Source organism: Octopus sinensis, linkage group LG4, assembly GCF_006345805.1.
Source record: "Octopus sinensis linkage group LG4, ASM634580v1, whole genome shotgun sequence".
Lineage (NCBI taxonomy): Eukaryota > Metazoa > Mollusca > Cephalopoda > Octopoda > Octopodidae > Octopus > Octopus sinensis.
Genome location: NC_043000.1, coordinates 58,167,619 through 58,185,095, shown reverse-complemented (window position 1 = coordinate 58,185,095; position 17,477 = coordinate 58,167,619). Strand labels below are relative to the sequence as shown.

The 17,477-nt window shown below is 35.3% G+C and overlaps 1 long non-coding RNA gene across 2 annotated transcripts; it reads left to right on the top strand.

The window, feature by feature from the left end:
• Positions 1-459: 459 nt before the first annotated feature.
• Positions 460-12,350, top strand: LOC118762966. Of its 2 annotated transcripts, none has more exons than XR_004998719.1 (3): positions 460-549; positions 3,525-3,676; positions 12,242-12,350. It is a non-coding gene; the product is annotated as an uncharacterized LOC118762966 (long non-coding RNA). The 2 variants fall into 2 exon arrangements; XR_004998718.1 differs by lacking the exon at positions 12,242-12,350 and adding an exon at positions 5,034-5,132.
• The last annotated feature ends 5,127 nt before the right edge of the window (positions 12,351-17,477 follow it).

Below are 17,477 nucleotides of genomic sequence, written 5' to 3'. Positions count from 1 at the left end.
ATACTCAGTCTGTTATATTTGCACTAAGTAGAGGTTTTCATGGGAATGTTCCACCAATATTTTTTGTGTTGATGTCTGTGTATGTATTCAATCACAGGGGATTCTCTATATTTATGCCTCGCTAGTTTTTTTTTCTGTCATTGTATATTATTTTAGCAACATCATCTTGCATTGGGAGGTAGTATCTTGAAGGCATTTTTACACAACTGCATATATATATGTATGTATGTATGTGTGTATGTATGTATGCATGCATGTATGTAAGCATGCATGTATGTATTTATATGTTAGTAATGGTGATAATAGAACCAGAACTACAACAATAGTATGATATATTATTATTATTAGTAGTAGTAGTAGTAGTAGTAGTAGCAGCAGCAGCAGCAGCATCAGTAGTAGTAGTAATCGAGAGATGAACATGAAAACCTCACCTTGAATTGTTTTAATAATGTAAGGGGAATAACTCTAACTTATCACGTTATTTCGTGTACCTCAGTGCTGCATCTACTTTTGCGTGCAGGGATTTGTGTTTATGTTTAAACTTTGTGCGTAAGTATGCACCTACCAACTCTTTACTTCCTTGTTGTTATTGATGTCTCTTTTCTTATGTAAAAGAAACTGACGATAAAATTGTCGTCAAATTTTGAAAAAATTTTTTCGGAAATTTTAGACGACTATTACCTTCAAGGGAGAGAATATAGTCGATTGACTACATGCAAGAACATCAACAATCGAGCGAGACTGTAGACCAAAGGTTTTTAATGTGGGCGGTACTACCCCACGGTGGGAAGGGGGCACTGGGTTTGTCGATGGGGACGTTAGGCCTTTGGGGATAGTAGGCGGGGGCGAGGTAACAAAATTTACATACTAAATTTTACCCGTAGAAGTAATTATATTATACACTGTAAAACTAATAAATGATTATTGCAATAAAACGAGACATCCAGTTTCTTTCGACTAACGTTGAGCCTGATATAGAAATCTTAACTAGATCTCATCTGGTACAGGGTAATCATAAACTTGCAATGTATGAAGTAAATTTACAACTTTTGTCCAGCGGCGTAACCAGGCACTAAAGTTAAGGGGAGGGAGCACAAAAAAGGCGCTGTGACACATGCCAAATAATTTTTAATCCATTTCTCTTATGTTACGCGAAATATTTCATTAGTTATAATATTCGTAATTATATTCTACATTTATTAATTACATGTTTTAGGAACAATATCATTATGAATGAAACTTTCAATACTAATAGATGTTACTAAAGAGTTTTAAAAATTTTTGAAAAGGCGCCAAGTTTGAAAAATGTGCTCGGGGTAGCGGTCGCTCCCCTTGTTCTTCTATTAGCTACGTCACTAATTTTGTCTTTACTATAATATTTTATCCTTTCATTGTTAAAAGCTGATAGAATCCATGTTAAGTTTATTTTAGTTGTGATTCCTCACTCGCCACAAATGTGGGTACTACACATAACAACTATTTACGAAAGAAAAAAAGTTAAGAACCATTGTTCTAGATGGTTTCTCGACTTTCTAGAAACAGCAGCCAGGCCTCCCTCATGTTTAATGGCACTGTCTTACAGAAGTAAAATATTATAGAGAAAATGATGTTAGAAAACTACAGCTAAAAAAGCAAGAGATGGTTTTAGCTGGTATAACGCATGTCTCTGACCCTTGTATTATTACAAGTTCTTGGTTCTGTGTGTTGTGTATAAAACAGGGAAAAGAAATACAAGAAAACGAGTTTTTAATGACCTGTGATACTTTATTCATCCATTAAATGAATTGTACAACAAACCAGTTTGTCACATCAGGAAGATAACTGTCTATAGTAATCATACATAATTGACTTCTCATTTCAGTCAGAATCTGGTGGCATGTGCTTCAACAACAGGAACAAAATGGCATGACATAACTTCCAGAAAAGTCTCACCTCACTGGCAAAAACAGGAAAAATCCTCTTATTTAAAGACAAAATGAGGCACACAGAGGCACTTGATTTTGCCGTACTTGTTGGTCTATCACACAGCACGATAGAATACAAAACTGTATCCCACATAAAACTAGACCAATCCAAGAAACAGACTCGGTCAAGTATTACACCATCACATGACTGGCTTAAGTGACCAATCGTTAGGAACATGCAGGATGGGCCAATTTCTGACTATCTAAACCTAAATGATGCAACATTCTATGACATCAGTCTTGCTACATGGTCATAGTTAGAATGTTTTGTGATTAGAGATGTATGCTTCATCAGGGTTGGTCTGGGGCTAAACGTTAACAACATTTTATAAATTGTTGATATTACTTATCATTTCACTTACTCTCCTCTCAGTGAAAGCAAAATTGTGCTGACTTCAATAAATTTTGAACTTCGAATCAATAAGAAATTGTAGTGAAGCCATGGGGTCACCAATTGTAACAGGATGAAAGGTCTGTAACACTGGATGGGTGATGCTCGCATCCTTTACATTAAAATATTAATTGAAGGAAAGAGTCAAGACTTCCAATTAACTTCGACAGCGTAAGTATTTTATTTCTGGATTTGCAATCTATACATTCTTCTTTCTGGGCGAATCGGCAGCCTAGGAGCTCGTCGCAGAAGTCAAGTGGAGTGAGCCAAATCCTGTCCGTTCAAGCATAGCGTAGCACCGCCACGATGTGGCAGCTTGAGAGAGCTGATAAAACACGACCGTCCTGTTCAGCTGTCAGCGTTTGAGAGGCCGATACAAGGGAAATTTCGCTGCTCCTAGTTTTCTACACATGCACATGAGGGAACTTCTGGCAGGCCTCCCGGAAGAATCCAACTCTGCGCATGCGGGCTGAAGATTTCCAAGATGGTGTCACTACAAAACTTTAATCCTTTAATATTTAAACTGACTTTATCCAGATCAAATATTCTAACCGTTTTCTGTTCAAACCAACCAGATCTGGCCTATCACACCTACTCAAAAATATCATTTTAAAAATAAACAATGATATCATCAAAATCTCAAAGCTGTAAGATGATGAATGATTAATTCAAAACAATGCAAATAAATATTACATTTGATAGGATAATCTGAATGCTAAAAAGTTAATACTATAAAATAATGGTTCTGTAACTGACAAATACCAGATACCCTGCTACCCCCCCACCACCAAAAAAAATAAATTAAATTCTTTGCTTCCATCCTCTTTTTTCATTGTCAAAATAGAGTTGCATCTATGTAATTCTTCTTTCTTCACCATAGTATTGGATAATTTTAAAAACTTTGAAGCATTTCTAATTTTATTAAAACATCAAAGGATCTAGCTATCAACTATTTCAAAGTTAGCAAGACTTGCCCTCTTTTGGGCACATGTAGAGAGCATTCTTCTCTATGGAGCCGCAACCTGGACCATGAAGAAGAAGCTTCAAGATCCTTTATAGGGTACATTCACAAGGCTTCTCTTTAGGGCTTAAAGCATCTCATAGTGTGAACAAGACTAAAGAGGAGATTTATAGATACATTTCAACTATATCATTATTGCTCATTTCAGATAGGCTTTGTTGACCACTGCTATCATGATGAGTAACAGGCTATATAAAATATGTTTTGGAAACTTCTACACCCTAACAAGGATGAAGGCCACTCAATTATATCAACGTTATTGGCAGAGACACACAATATGAATATGAAGACTTGTTGAAGGTAATGAAGGATCAAGATTCCTGGTACAGCATAGTGAAAGAAGAAGTATTTTATTCACCACAATACTTTGTGTGTACACTCACACTCATCATTCCCTCAACCAAAGAAAATCACTGATAAGACATCTAGCTCAACTTTTAGTTGTTTATCAACTCCATCACCCTCGTTGATTTCTTAAATTTGTACACAGCCACAAAAACAAAGAGAATCACTGATTGAAACATACACACTCAGTATAACACTGGTACATTTCTTATTGGCTCCAGCAGGATCACAAGCCAAATACTCTTGTAAGAAACCATCTACATCAGGTGTTCTCAACCAGGGTCCATATCAGATTTGGATATGAGATCCATGCAAACAAAATAGTAAATCAGAGATCCACAGTAGTATTTTAAGGGTCCACGAAAAACATTTTGCTTTAAATGAATTTATTGCAAGAAGCAGCTAGGCTTCTTTCTCTAATGTTTTACATAATTCAGCATGTTTTCAGCCATTGAAACATCTTTTCTCAGAGAGTGTTATTGCAAACCTACACAACTGAATGAGTGAGAAACAAAATAGGAATTTTGAAATAAGTATCTATAAAACTAATTTTTAAATATTGAATGTCTATGGTGGTCCACCAAAATAAAATAGTAATCAAAGGGATCCATAGGTTTAAAAAATGGTTAAGAACCACTGATCTGCATGAATGTTCACCCCATAAGAAATACCCATCAAATTACACCACAACAGTCTTTCTTTTTTAAATAAAGATGCATTAGTAAATGTAGCCCTATAAACTCCTTCAAAAGTTATGGGAGTATCACAGCTGGAATGTTTAGATCACTGGACTTCTCAACAACAACAAACTGAGAAATTTGAATTCTGAATATATAGAGAAGAGACTCCAGTACAGTAAAAAAGTTAGTCTGATGCTCTACTCTTTCTGCTATATGTCATCATATATTGATTCAATTTTAAGATGAGCATTTACAGATCCAGTTTGTTTCCCCAATACACAAGAATGATATAATTACTTTGAAGTTAAACAAAATAAGAAAAGAGAATCAATTTTAATGCAAATTTCATACATTTAGATTGTTTTATTGATTTGAAAAAATTATGTTTTGTTTATCTGCTGTGAATTTTGTTTTAAAGAATTGATATATAAAATAGCAATTAAAAGAACATTATTTCAATGAATCAATTTTCTAATATATTCTCCAAATCCAATATTTTATACACATGTAATGAATCTTTTGTTTAGCAAAATTATTTGCTCTCAATTGAAGATAGTGCTTTGAAATAGAATAAATTGATATGAGACTGAAAGAAACTATTTTTTTTTTTACTATAATTAATTACCTTTAAGGTGGCTGATTGGCAGAATCATTAGAGCATTGGACAACCATACCTTACAATATGTTTTCTTGTTCTTTACATTCTGAGTTCAAATTCCACCATGGTCAACTTAGCCATTCATTCTTTTGAGATTGATGAAATAAAGTTACAGTCAAGTTTTAGAGTTGATGTAATCAATTAACCCTTCTCTTTGAAATTGCTGCTTTTGTGTCATCATTTAATGTCTGTTTTCCATGCTGACATGGGTTAGATGGTTTGACTGAAAACTGGTAAGCTGCACCAGGTTCTAATCTGATTTAGCATGGTTCCTACAACTGGATCCCATTCCTAACACCAACCACTCCAAGAGTGTAGTGGGTGTTTTTCACGTGTCACTAGCATGGGTAAACAATTTTTATATTTTGGTTCTTTGAAAGAAAATCAAAAGATCTCATTTTGAAAAGAAAGCGGCTTTTTGATAATTTTGTTGAAATTCCTCAGTAAATGCTTAATTGCTTCATGAAAATATTTTATTCAATCTTCTTTAGTCCACCATTAGACCTTATAGTAAAGTCCGTTGTTGTCAGCAATGTCAGTTAAATGCTGTTCTATATGAGGGCTCAGTTTGGCAGCATATTGGATAGAGCTACAATAATTTAGACACTTATGTCTAAGAAACAAAGTCCACTAACTTTAAGTAGATATCTCAGGGTGGTACACTTCAACATCATAAATAGGAACTGTATTGTAAAATTAACAATAATTTCATTGATTCTTAGAACTGAGTTCAATTTCTCCTGTAAGAAAAAAATGAATTGTTCAGCTCTGAATGAGCAAATCCAGGTTGATACAATGTACATATACTAAGTAATGATTCCTGAGTTCATTCTCATTCCTAATCATAGTTACATACACATTACTTGCTTGCTTGCTTCATGCTCTTGGCTACTCAAAACTCAACTAGAAGACTGGCAGGTTCTGTGGTATTGTGTAATTCATAAAGAATTATCTTTCTCTGTTGAAGTACTGTCAGTTTATAGCCTACCACTAGTAACAAATATAAAATAAAGGCTTTACCCTCAGTAGTTCTGACTTTTTATTGACATATAGGAAGTGATCTTTATAACTGATGCCTTAAACTGCAATTCTAACCTCAGATTTTTCCATTAGTTACAGAGGCAGTAGATAGTACCAAATATTTATTAGCTAACCCATATGTTGCTAAAAGTTCTTACTTCTACAGCTTCTTCAGAAGTTGTAGAAATATTGTAGAAACTGATAAGCTAGTTGTCAGTTAATTTTCAAGACCACTCACAACTATTTTGCGAGAATAGGAAACCTTTACTGTCTCATACAACCTGCTAGAAATAGCAGCCAAATCTACCTTATGTCTCACCCTACTGTCTTATGAAATGAAAAGACATATTGAATTAAGTAGTCCTAGATACACTAGACCTGAAAAAAAATTGACATGATATTAGGTCTGAAAAACCCTTCATCATAGATCTGTTTGATTAAGGTTGACTTGGAGCCAAACAACTACAACAATAACAACTTTAGAGTGGTAGCAGGAAGCTTCTAGAAATCCGAGTTGGTAATGGCTGGACATGGTTAAGGAAGATATCCAGAGGCTCAATATCACCTTGGAGGATGCAGAGGGGCCGGCATGAGACCACCAGCGATGAAGAGCACTGTTGGATCTGGTCAGCTCTATGCATGATCACATCTATACATAATGACTTGTCTGGGACCACTAACCTGGGATGACTCCTGATCCCCGGCCCCATCAAGCAAGTGCATGAAGCAAGCAAGCAAGTAATGTGTTTGTAACTATGATTAGGAATGACAATGAACTGGAATCATTACTTAGTTATATACTAGGTTCCAATATTCTGATCCACCATAAAGATTCATAAGTTCAATCCCATCAGAAAGCATTTATGATGAAGATGGTGAAGACTGATCTCAAGGTACTGTGAATCATAATGGGGACTTTGACCATTGGCAACACACAGTGCTGAAGAAGATCTCTTGACCCATTCAAGTATGATAAAACCATACATTAAGCCTTTTTTTATTGGGTCATCCCATAAATAATGCGGAATTTTCAATTGCCTGAACTAAAAGTTGGAGGGGGACAGGATAAATTACCTGTATCAACTTGCTATCAAAGCAGGTAGTAATTTTACCTTGTTCTTATTTTTAATACATGTTTTGAAGAGTGCAGTTCGATTTTAACATTTTTTAAAGCTATAATGGAAGTAACAAAGGTGCATGTTGGGCATAGTTTGCTTTATGAGATAAAAGCAACAACACAACAGAAAGTGCAAGGAATATTAATGCAGTGTACATTATTTACATTTGTCCTCATCTTGTTTGTTGTTAACACGTTTCAGCTGATACCCCCTCCAGCATTCATCAGGTGTCTTGGGGAAATTTCGAACCTGGGTTCTCATTCCTAAGGTATTTTTTAATGTTATTATTATTATTATTATTATATTATTATTATTATTATTATTATTATTATTATTCAGGTCACTGCCTGGAATCGAACTCAGAATCTTGGGGTTAGTAGTCTGTGCTCTTAACCACTACGCTATATGCCCATATGTATATTAATGCAGTATTTGAGGATCGGACAATAAGTGTAAGCCAGTGTCAATGGTGGTTCCAGAAATTCCGAGCCAGAAACTACAGCCTAGAAGGCAAGCCTTGTCCTGGAAGATCTGTAGAGCTTGATGAGGATGTCCTGCAAACTCTGGTGGAATAAAATCCCATCGTAACTGTTGAGGAACTAGCAGAGAAGCTTGGATTTGGTCATTCAACCATTCATTGATGCTGTGTGCCATCAGAAAAGTCAGCAAATTAGGTCAATGGATTCCTCACAAACTTTCCAAGTCTAATCACATGCAGGGGGTGAATGTGTGCTCTTCTTTGTTGTCACATCTCATGAATGAACCATTTTTTGAGTGAATAGTGACTGGTGATGAGAAATGGGTTCTCTATAAAAATGTCAAGTGCCGAAGACAGTGGATAAGGAAAGGAGAAACATCGGCACCTCAAGCTAAAGAAGGTCTTCACCCACATAAGGTGTTGCTATCTGTTTGATGGGATATGAGAGGTTTAGTCCATTTTGAACTTTTAAACTCAAACCAAAGGAGATCTACTGTGAGCAGCTTGAGTGGCTTAAGTCAGCGCTAGAAGAAAAACAACCATCTTTGGTTTCAAGACGAAAGGTGTTCTTCCATCAGGATAATGCTTGGCCACATACAGCGAGGATGACAATCCGGGAAACGATGCCCCACCCACCATATTTTCTGGGCATTGCCCCATCTGATTATCATTTATTCTGCAGTCTTCAAAATCATTTGGGCAGAAAAAATATGAATTCTGTAGACGAGGTCAGAACAGTATTGGAGGAGTATTTTTCATCACTGACAAGTGAATTTTGGAAGAGGGACCTTGCAAGTCTACCAGATAGATCGAAGAGCATTGTAGAAAACGAAGGAGAGTGTATTTTAGATTAAAAAAGAACTCAATCTTAATTTTGATAAATAAAAAAAGTATTAAAAAAATGCATTGTTTATGGAATGCAGCAGTAGATGATAAAGCTATAAATAAAAGCATGTAAATATTGAATTAAAAACCCTTTGAATAGAAAAAGTCGAAGGCTACCTATGGAACTTGAACCCACATCCCTGTAAACATGACAGCTGTCTTACCATTGAACCAAAATAATCCTTTGAATTTCTCAATCCATTATAGAAAATTTATTCTTACCTGCGAGAATTCTTAAAATATCAACAACATACAGGTGCAGATGTCGCTGTGTGGTAAGAAATTTTGTTGCTAACCACATGGTTCTGGATCAAGTCCCACTGCATGGAACTTTGGGCAAACGTATTCTACGATAGCTTCAGGCCAACCAAAACCTTGTGAGTGGATCTGGTAGACAGAAACTGAAAGTAACCTGTTGTATATATATTTGCGTGTGTGTTTGTGTCTGTGTTTATCCCCCCACCACTGCTTGACAACTGGTGTTGGTGTGTTCACATCCCCAATAACTTAGAAGTTTAGCAAAAGAGTCCGATAGAATAAGTACCGGGCTTAAAAAGAAAAACAAAAAGTATTGAGTTTGATTCATTTGACTAAAAATTCTTCAAGGCAGTGCCCCAGCATACCCACAGTCTAATTACTGAAACAAGTAGAAGATAAAAGATACCTTAAAATGTTGGTACTTATGAATTCAGAGATGTTTAATATCATCATCATCATCAGTATCATCATCATCATCATCAACATCATTATTTTTAAATGTCTACTTTTCCAGGCTTGCATGTTGGTATAGACTTTACTATGGTTGGATGCCTTACCTGTTTCTAACCTCCACTTGTTTCCAAGTGAGATGGTTATAATCTCTCTCTCTCGCTCTGTCAAACAATAACAAACAGCTTGGACGTATTTACTGGCAATAACTAGAAAACAAATGACACTCTATGAAGATCGTACATGTCAAAACATGTCATACAACATGGATGTGCTTTTGTACTGGACTGTAAGCAAAACAGTATCATTAGCAAAACCATTGTTTACAATCAGTGAATTATAACATGCATGTAGAAAAGGGAAATACGAACACACTTTGACACGCACACACACATATATATCATCATCGCCTGTACCACCACCACCACCACCACCATTATCATCATCATCATCACTACCACCACCACCACCACTATCATCATCATTATCATCATCATCACCACCACCACCACCACTATCATCATCATTATAATCACCACCACCACCATCATCATCATCATCATCATTATCACCATCACCTCCAACACCATCATTATCATTTAAATATCCATTTTTTCATGTTTGCAGGGAATTTGTTGGAATTTGTTGAGGCAAATTTTTTGTATGGCCTGATGCCCCTCAAGTCATCAACACTGACCTGTTTCTTAACAAAGTAGTATTTCTCATAGCCAGACACATTTTGTGAGTGTGTGTGTGTGTGTGCTTGTGCCCATGTCTTAACCATTGATATCAAAACATGAGCCAACACAAACGCACACGTGTGTGTGTGTGTGTTTGTGTGTGTGTGTGTGTGTTTATGTGTGTGTGTAAATATATGACAGCCGTCTCTAAGCTTCTGCCTATCAAATTCATTTACATGGCTTTGGTTAACCTGGAACTATAGTAGAAAGCACTTGCCAAGGTGCCAAGCAGTGGGTCTGAACCTGAGAATGCATACTAAGAGAAGTAACTCAGGGTGTATTTGAACAACAAAGATGAGTACAGGCATCCCCTGTGTTACATTCCCCCCAGGTTATGGGATTTTGCACTTATAGAAATTGTAAAGTATGACCATTAATTTTGGGATACAAGTCTGTAATTTTGCACTTATGGAAACTCATATATAGTTATAAATTGTTAACAATTTAAAGCTACACTTACTTCTTAGCTTAATGACCACTTATGTTTCAGTTAAGATTGAAGTATATAGTTAACAATTTGAAAATAAACTATCATTATGTTACACACATTCATGCATGCACATGCACATGTATATAATGTATATATGAGTATATGTGTGTGTGTGTGCGTGTGTGTATGTATGTATGTATCTATGTATGTGTGCATGCATACATGTGTGTGTGTGTTTAATCATTAACACAAACCTAGCCACCACCAACAACAATAATACAGAGTATGAAGAAGCTAAGCAAATCCATTTCAAATAAAAACTTATAATGTGGTATCATAGTGTATTTTAAAAGTTGAACGAAAAGTCTTTGAACTGGATATTAAACTTGATGTTTTAAAAAAGTCTTGATGCAGAAGTAAAACTAAGTTTGCCATGTTAATTGTGCAAAGACCTTATATTTCCATAGATCTAATGTAAAGCTTAAAATGGAACAACTCTTGAATATATATAAATCAGGGCTCAGAATCAGTGCAATGTATGGATAAACATTATGGTTATTAAAAAAAAATCAACAACAAAAGTTTGCATGATGATTTACCAAAAAGCAAAGGTGAAACTTCTTATGAAAATCCTCTTTTGGCTAGTAAAAGCTGGTTTGAAAGGTTTAAAAGTACATGAATTTGCACAATTTAAAAGTGACAAGTGAAACTGCAAGTGCTGATAAAGAGGCTACTACTAATTATCCAGAGCGGCTAAAGAAAATGATTGCTGAAGAAGGTTACATACCAAAGCAAGTACACAATGTTGATGAGACTGCACTTTTGTGGAAGCGCATACCTGCTAGAACTTCTTGAAAAAAAGAAAATCAACACCAGGATTGAAAGCTTCCAAAAATCATTTGATACTTCATTTGGGAAGAAATTCCACTGGTGATATGAAATTAAAGGGCTTTCAAGGTTTACACTAGGTGTAACCCTCTTCTGATTTGATGGTTAAATAAGAAGGCATGGATAACTATTTCTTTTCACTTATCGCTTTCTATATTTTAATCTTGATATTTCTATCTTTCAAGTCTCCTTTTTCTATTTTCTTTTCTTATTTTTCTCTTCCTAATCTTCCTTTTCTCCCCCAACTTCTCTTTTCTTCTCACTTTCTCTTTTTCCCTTCTTTTATCATCTATGCTTTACATCTTTCTTTCGCTTACATATATACCTATATTTTTATATTTTTTGCCCTCTTCTTTTTCCATTGTTCTTTCCAGCCTGTCATCATTTCCCCCACTGGCTCATCACTATTTCCACCACCACCATCACCACCACCACCACAACCACAAGCAGTGCCATGTTGTTGTTGTTGTTGTTGTTGTTGTTGTTGTTGTTGTTGTTGTTGTTGTTGTTGTTGTTGTTGTTGTTGTTGTTGTTGTTGTTGTTGTTGTTGTTGTTGTTGTTGTTGTTGTTGTTGTTGTTGTTGTTGTTGTTGTTTTTCTTCTTCTTCTTCTTCTTCTTCTTCTTCTTCTTCTTCTTCTTCTTCTTCTTCTTCTTCGTCGCCCCCAAACCTCCTTTTCCTGACACCCATTCTTTCCCCACCAGCCTTTACTTTCACTGTCAATGTTTTCCCTTTCTATAACAATGTTTGGACTTGGTAGTTTGATTAATTTTGTAGCTATTGACCTGCTATGGCTAACCACTGCCAGCATTAGTTGGTTCTATCTCATGCCAGCTGCTGTCATATGATACTGGCTTAAAGCAATCAATAAACCAATAGATCAATATGTTGTTCTCTCTTTTACTTCTTGTCTGCAGATTGGAACCAGGACTTGTGACCTGCTAGATTTTTCAACTGAAATCCAATAGTGGGGCAGGATTACCAAAGAAGAGAAGAAAAAGAAAATAATAATAATAATAATAATAATAATAATAATAATAATAATAATAATAAACACGACTTTGTAAATGAACAATCTGGTGTGTTTATTTTAATGGCCTACCAATGAATAAAGTGAGTTTCTTTGCCCTAGGTGTTGGGAAGACATTCAGAAAGAAATAGAAACAAAATTGAAAGAAGAAGATAATAATAATAATAATAATAATAAATGCCCTGGCTCTCATGGCTTCTGGTCTTAACTGACTGGAAGTGTTAGAATGTACCTGTTTTGTCTTGGTGTAAAAGATGGGCTATATCAAATATTCTGCTCAATATCACAGATTTTCTGGTTAGTTCTTTAACCTTAACCAGTTGAGCATGTCCCTTAATGGCTGATGTGCATCTCTGATCATGAGCAGGAGTTGTGTGGGAGCACCAAAGCTACTTGTTGAGAGGAATTATTTGAGGTTTGGATAATTCACTACTGAAAACCTGGGTGTTGCATTCATCATCCTTAAGCAACTCTTATGCAGAAACCTTTTGAGCAGGATAGGCTACTTGAGTTGATAAAAATTCTAACTGCACCCCACCTACAAAGTCATGTGCTGTTTATCTTGATATGAGATCGCCATGGTTGTGATGCATGTACCTGGTGCACCCTTATCAGACGAGTAGTCATGATGGGTATACTGAGATTTATATATTTGTACCCCAGTGTAACTTTGATAACATGTGTTGCTCACTCACTCAATAATAATAATAATAATAATAATAATAATAATAATAATAGTAATGGTTTCAAATTTTGCCACAAGGGCAGCCATTTTGGGGGAGGGGGATGAGTCAATTACACTGGTACTTATTTTATCAGATCTGAAAGGATGAAGGGCAAAGTCAACCTCAGTGGAATTTGAACTCAGAATATGTGCATGACAGGGTGATCTCATATCGAGATAAACAGTGCATGATCTTGCAGATGGAGCCCAGTTAAAATTTTCTTCAGATCAAGCAGCCCATCCTACTCAAAAGGTCCCTGAATAAGGGTTGTTTGAGGACGTTGAATGAAACACCCATGTTTCCAGAGGTGAATTATCCAAGCCTCAAAGAATCCCTCTCAACACATGGCTATGATGCTCCCCACTACTTTTGTTTGTGATAAAAGATGCACATATCATCAGCCACTAAGGGACATGCTCAACTAGTTAAAGTCAAACAACTGACAAGCAAATCTGTGGTATTGAGCAGAATATTTGATAAAGCCCATCATTTAAACCAAGACAAAACAATGTACATGATAACACTTCTAATCACTTAAGAGTCACTGCCTGGTACTGCATCAGGGCATTTATTGCTATTATTATTATTATTATTATTATTATTATTATTGAGTGAGAGGGTAGTGCAAACCATCAAATTGAATCTGGGCACAAGTATATGAAGCCCAATATACCCATCATGACTACTCATCTGATAAGGAGTACATTAGGCAAATGCATCACAATCATATGTGTGTGACATGGGGATCTCATATACTCTTACTCTTTTACTTGCTTCAGTCATTTGACTGAGGCCATGCTGGAGCACAGCCTTTAGTCGAACACATCGATGCCAGGACTTATTCTTTGTAAGCCTAGTACTTATTCTATCAGTCTCTTTCACCGAACTGCTAAGTTACAGGGACATAAACACACCAGCATCGGTTGTCAAGTGATGTTGGGGGGGGGACAAACACAGACACACAAACATATACACACACACGTACATACATATATATATATATATATATACTTATATATATATATATATATAATATGGGCTTCTTTCAGTTTCCATCTACCAAATCCACTCACAAGGCTTTGGTTGGCCCGAGGCTATAGTAGAAGACACTTGCCCAAGGTGCAATGCAGTGGGACTGAACCCGGAACCATGTAGTTCGTAAGCAAGCTACTTACCACACAACCACTCCTATGCCTATCAAGATAAATAGTGCATGAACTTGCCGGTGGGGCCCAGTTAGAATCCTCTTCATGATTCCATAAATTGACAACAGAAGGATATGATCTCAGAACATAAATGGCTGGAACTGAATACCACAGGGCATTTTGTTTGAAGATAGTGTTTACTATTAGGAAACCAGCATCCTGCATTACATGTCAGGGCTTGAGCTGAATTCCGTAAGGGAAGTGGAAATGAGGACACACTAAATATAACTAGAGGTGAAATACTGAGGCAGAGCTGAAAAGCAGGGTGCAACTGGGCAGAAGCAGAAAAGACAGACCAGAGTTGAGAACACAGAGAAAAGTTGTTAATCAATACCCATAAATGTAATCTCTCTCTATATAAACGGCAGTTTGTCTGTGCGTGTTTCTGTGTGTCTGTTTTCTCGTACCCTCACCCTGACCACGGCTTTCAACCGATTCTGATGAAACTTGACACACACATAGCCAATGTCATAATTCAAACTAACGCAGCGAAAATTTTGAAAAGTTCCCCCAGTTCTGAAAAAAATCGATAAATTCGACATGGGGTCGAGAATAAAAAAAACAAACCACAGACTGTCTAGGGGACGCAACTCAACCTTTTATTACTCTCAAAAAAAAATTTACCATCATTTTTTTTCCATTTTTTGCTGTTTTTTGGCTATAACTCTCTAAAAATGCTTTATAGTTATTTCCCTTACAAACCTGAGCAACGCCGGGCGATACTGCTAGTTGTCTATAAAAGGTAATTGGCCCAACATGGCTACAGTCTAAGAAAAAGAGAAGGAAAAGATACAAAAGATAAAAGTAGAAAAAATTAAAAAGGCTAAAGGAAAAATAATTAAAGTGAAAAGCATGAAAGTAAAAAAAAAGCATTAAATCAAAAATGAAAAAGTCTGAAAATAAAAGTAACACAAAAGAAAAGAAGTGAAAAATTATAAAAATGTAAAAATACACAGAAGTTTGATAAAAACCATAAAAATATGAAAAGATACAGAAAATTATAAAAATATGAAAATAAGTAAAACAATGCTAAAAAAATTATAAAATGATGGAGGAAAGAAGTACAAAAATATTCTTTTCTACTCTAGGCAGAAGGCCTGAAATTTCGGGGAGTTGGGGCAGTCGATTAGATTGACCCCAGTATGCAACTGGTACTTAATTTACCGACCCTGATGGGATGAAAGGCAAAGTCGACCTCAGTGGAATTTGAGCTCAGAGCATAAAGACAGATTAAATACCACTGAGCATTTCGCCTGGTGTGCTAACATTTCTGCCAGCTCACCTCCTTGAAGTACAAAAATATTAAAATGTACAAAATTTTAAAAAGTTATAAGAACAAAATATAGAAAGTAAAAATTATAAACACTTATTCAAAACTGAAAAATAATTGAAAAAATGTATATAAATATAAAATTACACAAAGATAGAATATTATAAAAAACATAAAAAGATTGAAAATTAAAAGAATTATAAAAATATAAAGACACAAACATGAAAAAATTTGAAAATATAAAACCACACAAAAGAAGAAAAAATTATAAAAATATAAAGACTCAAATGTAAAAAATTATAAAATGTAAAAAGACAAAAAATTTTTTTAAATAATTATAACTTAAATCTATGACTTAAATATTATGACTTAAATCTAAAAAAAATTATAAGAATATAAAAAAGGAAAGTAAAAAAATTACAAAAATATTAAAAGAAAAGTAAAAAAATTACAAAATCATAACATAAAAAAATCTAAGAAATAAAGATATATGATGTAAAAAAATCATAAAAAAACATGATTAAAAAGACAGTAAAAACATATAGTCTGAGGATTGCAGGTTGAAATCCCTATAAGAGTAAGCATGACTGTGTAGTTAAGAAGCTTGCTTTGCATCCACATGCTTTTGGATTCAATCCCATAGTAAAGCATTTTGGGAAAATATCTTCTGCTTTAGCCCCAGGACAACCAGTGCCTTGTAAAGGAATTTCATTGATGAAAGCTATGTGGAAACCCATGATATATAAATATATAATTGTGTGTGTGTGTGTCTAAGAGTCTGTGTTTGTTTTCCCAACTACCTCCACTATTGGTTTGTTTATGTCTCCCTAACTTGGCATTTCGTGACTGACATAATAAGTAGCAGGCTTGAAAAGTGAGTACTGGGGTTGATCTGTTTGACTCCAATCCCTTCAAGACAGTGAGTGCTCCAGCAATGACTGGAACAAGTAAAAAATAAAAATAAATATAAAAATACAAATGTTAAAAAAATTTATAAATAACCTAAAAAAGACTGAGAAGTAAAAAAATCACAAATGTATAAAAGACAAAACTAAAAAAATATATGAAACAATAAGATGCAAAATTTAAGAAATTATAAAATATAAGATGCAAAACAATCATAAAAATAAGATAAATAAAAAATAAAACACTAAAAACATATGACGCAAAAATGAAAAGCAATAATAAAAATGTGTGGATGTGTGGTATGAAGCTTGCTTCCCAACCACATGGTTCCAGGTTCAGTCCTACTGCGTGGCTCTTTGGGTAAATGCTGAGCAATCCACAAACACATGTACCCTTAACATATTTCTCAGTGAGATTCTGTGTGACACAAAGTGTGACAAGGCTGGCCCTTTAGAACTACAGGTACTACTCATTTTTGCCAGCTGAGTGGACTAGAGCAACGTGAAATAAAGTGTCTTGCTCAAGGATACAATACATTGCCAGGAATTGAACTCATGACCTTACGATTGTGGGCCAAATGCCCTAACCACTAGGCCATGCGCCTTCACACACACACACAAATATGACCCTCTGGCCAATAACTGATGAGTTGGGGACCTTCTGTATCTATTTTTTATTCTTCTGAGAATTTGCTATATGTTTTTCAACTTGCCATTCTGTGTCTGTTTTCCATTCATCTGTGCATTTACTAAACGTTTCTTTTAACTTGTGCATGCGTGTGTGTGTGTGTGTGTGTGTGTGTGCATGTGTGTCCATACAGTATCTGTCTATCAAATTCACTCACAAGGCACTGATCAGCTCAGAGCTATTGTAGAAGACACTTGCCCTAGGTGCCATGTTGTGGGACTGAATTCAAAACCACATGGTCACAAATGAAGCTTCTTAACCACAAAACCATGTCTATAGCCATATATATATATATATATATATATATATATATATATATATATATATATG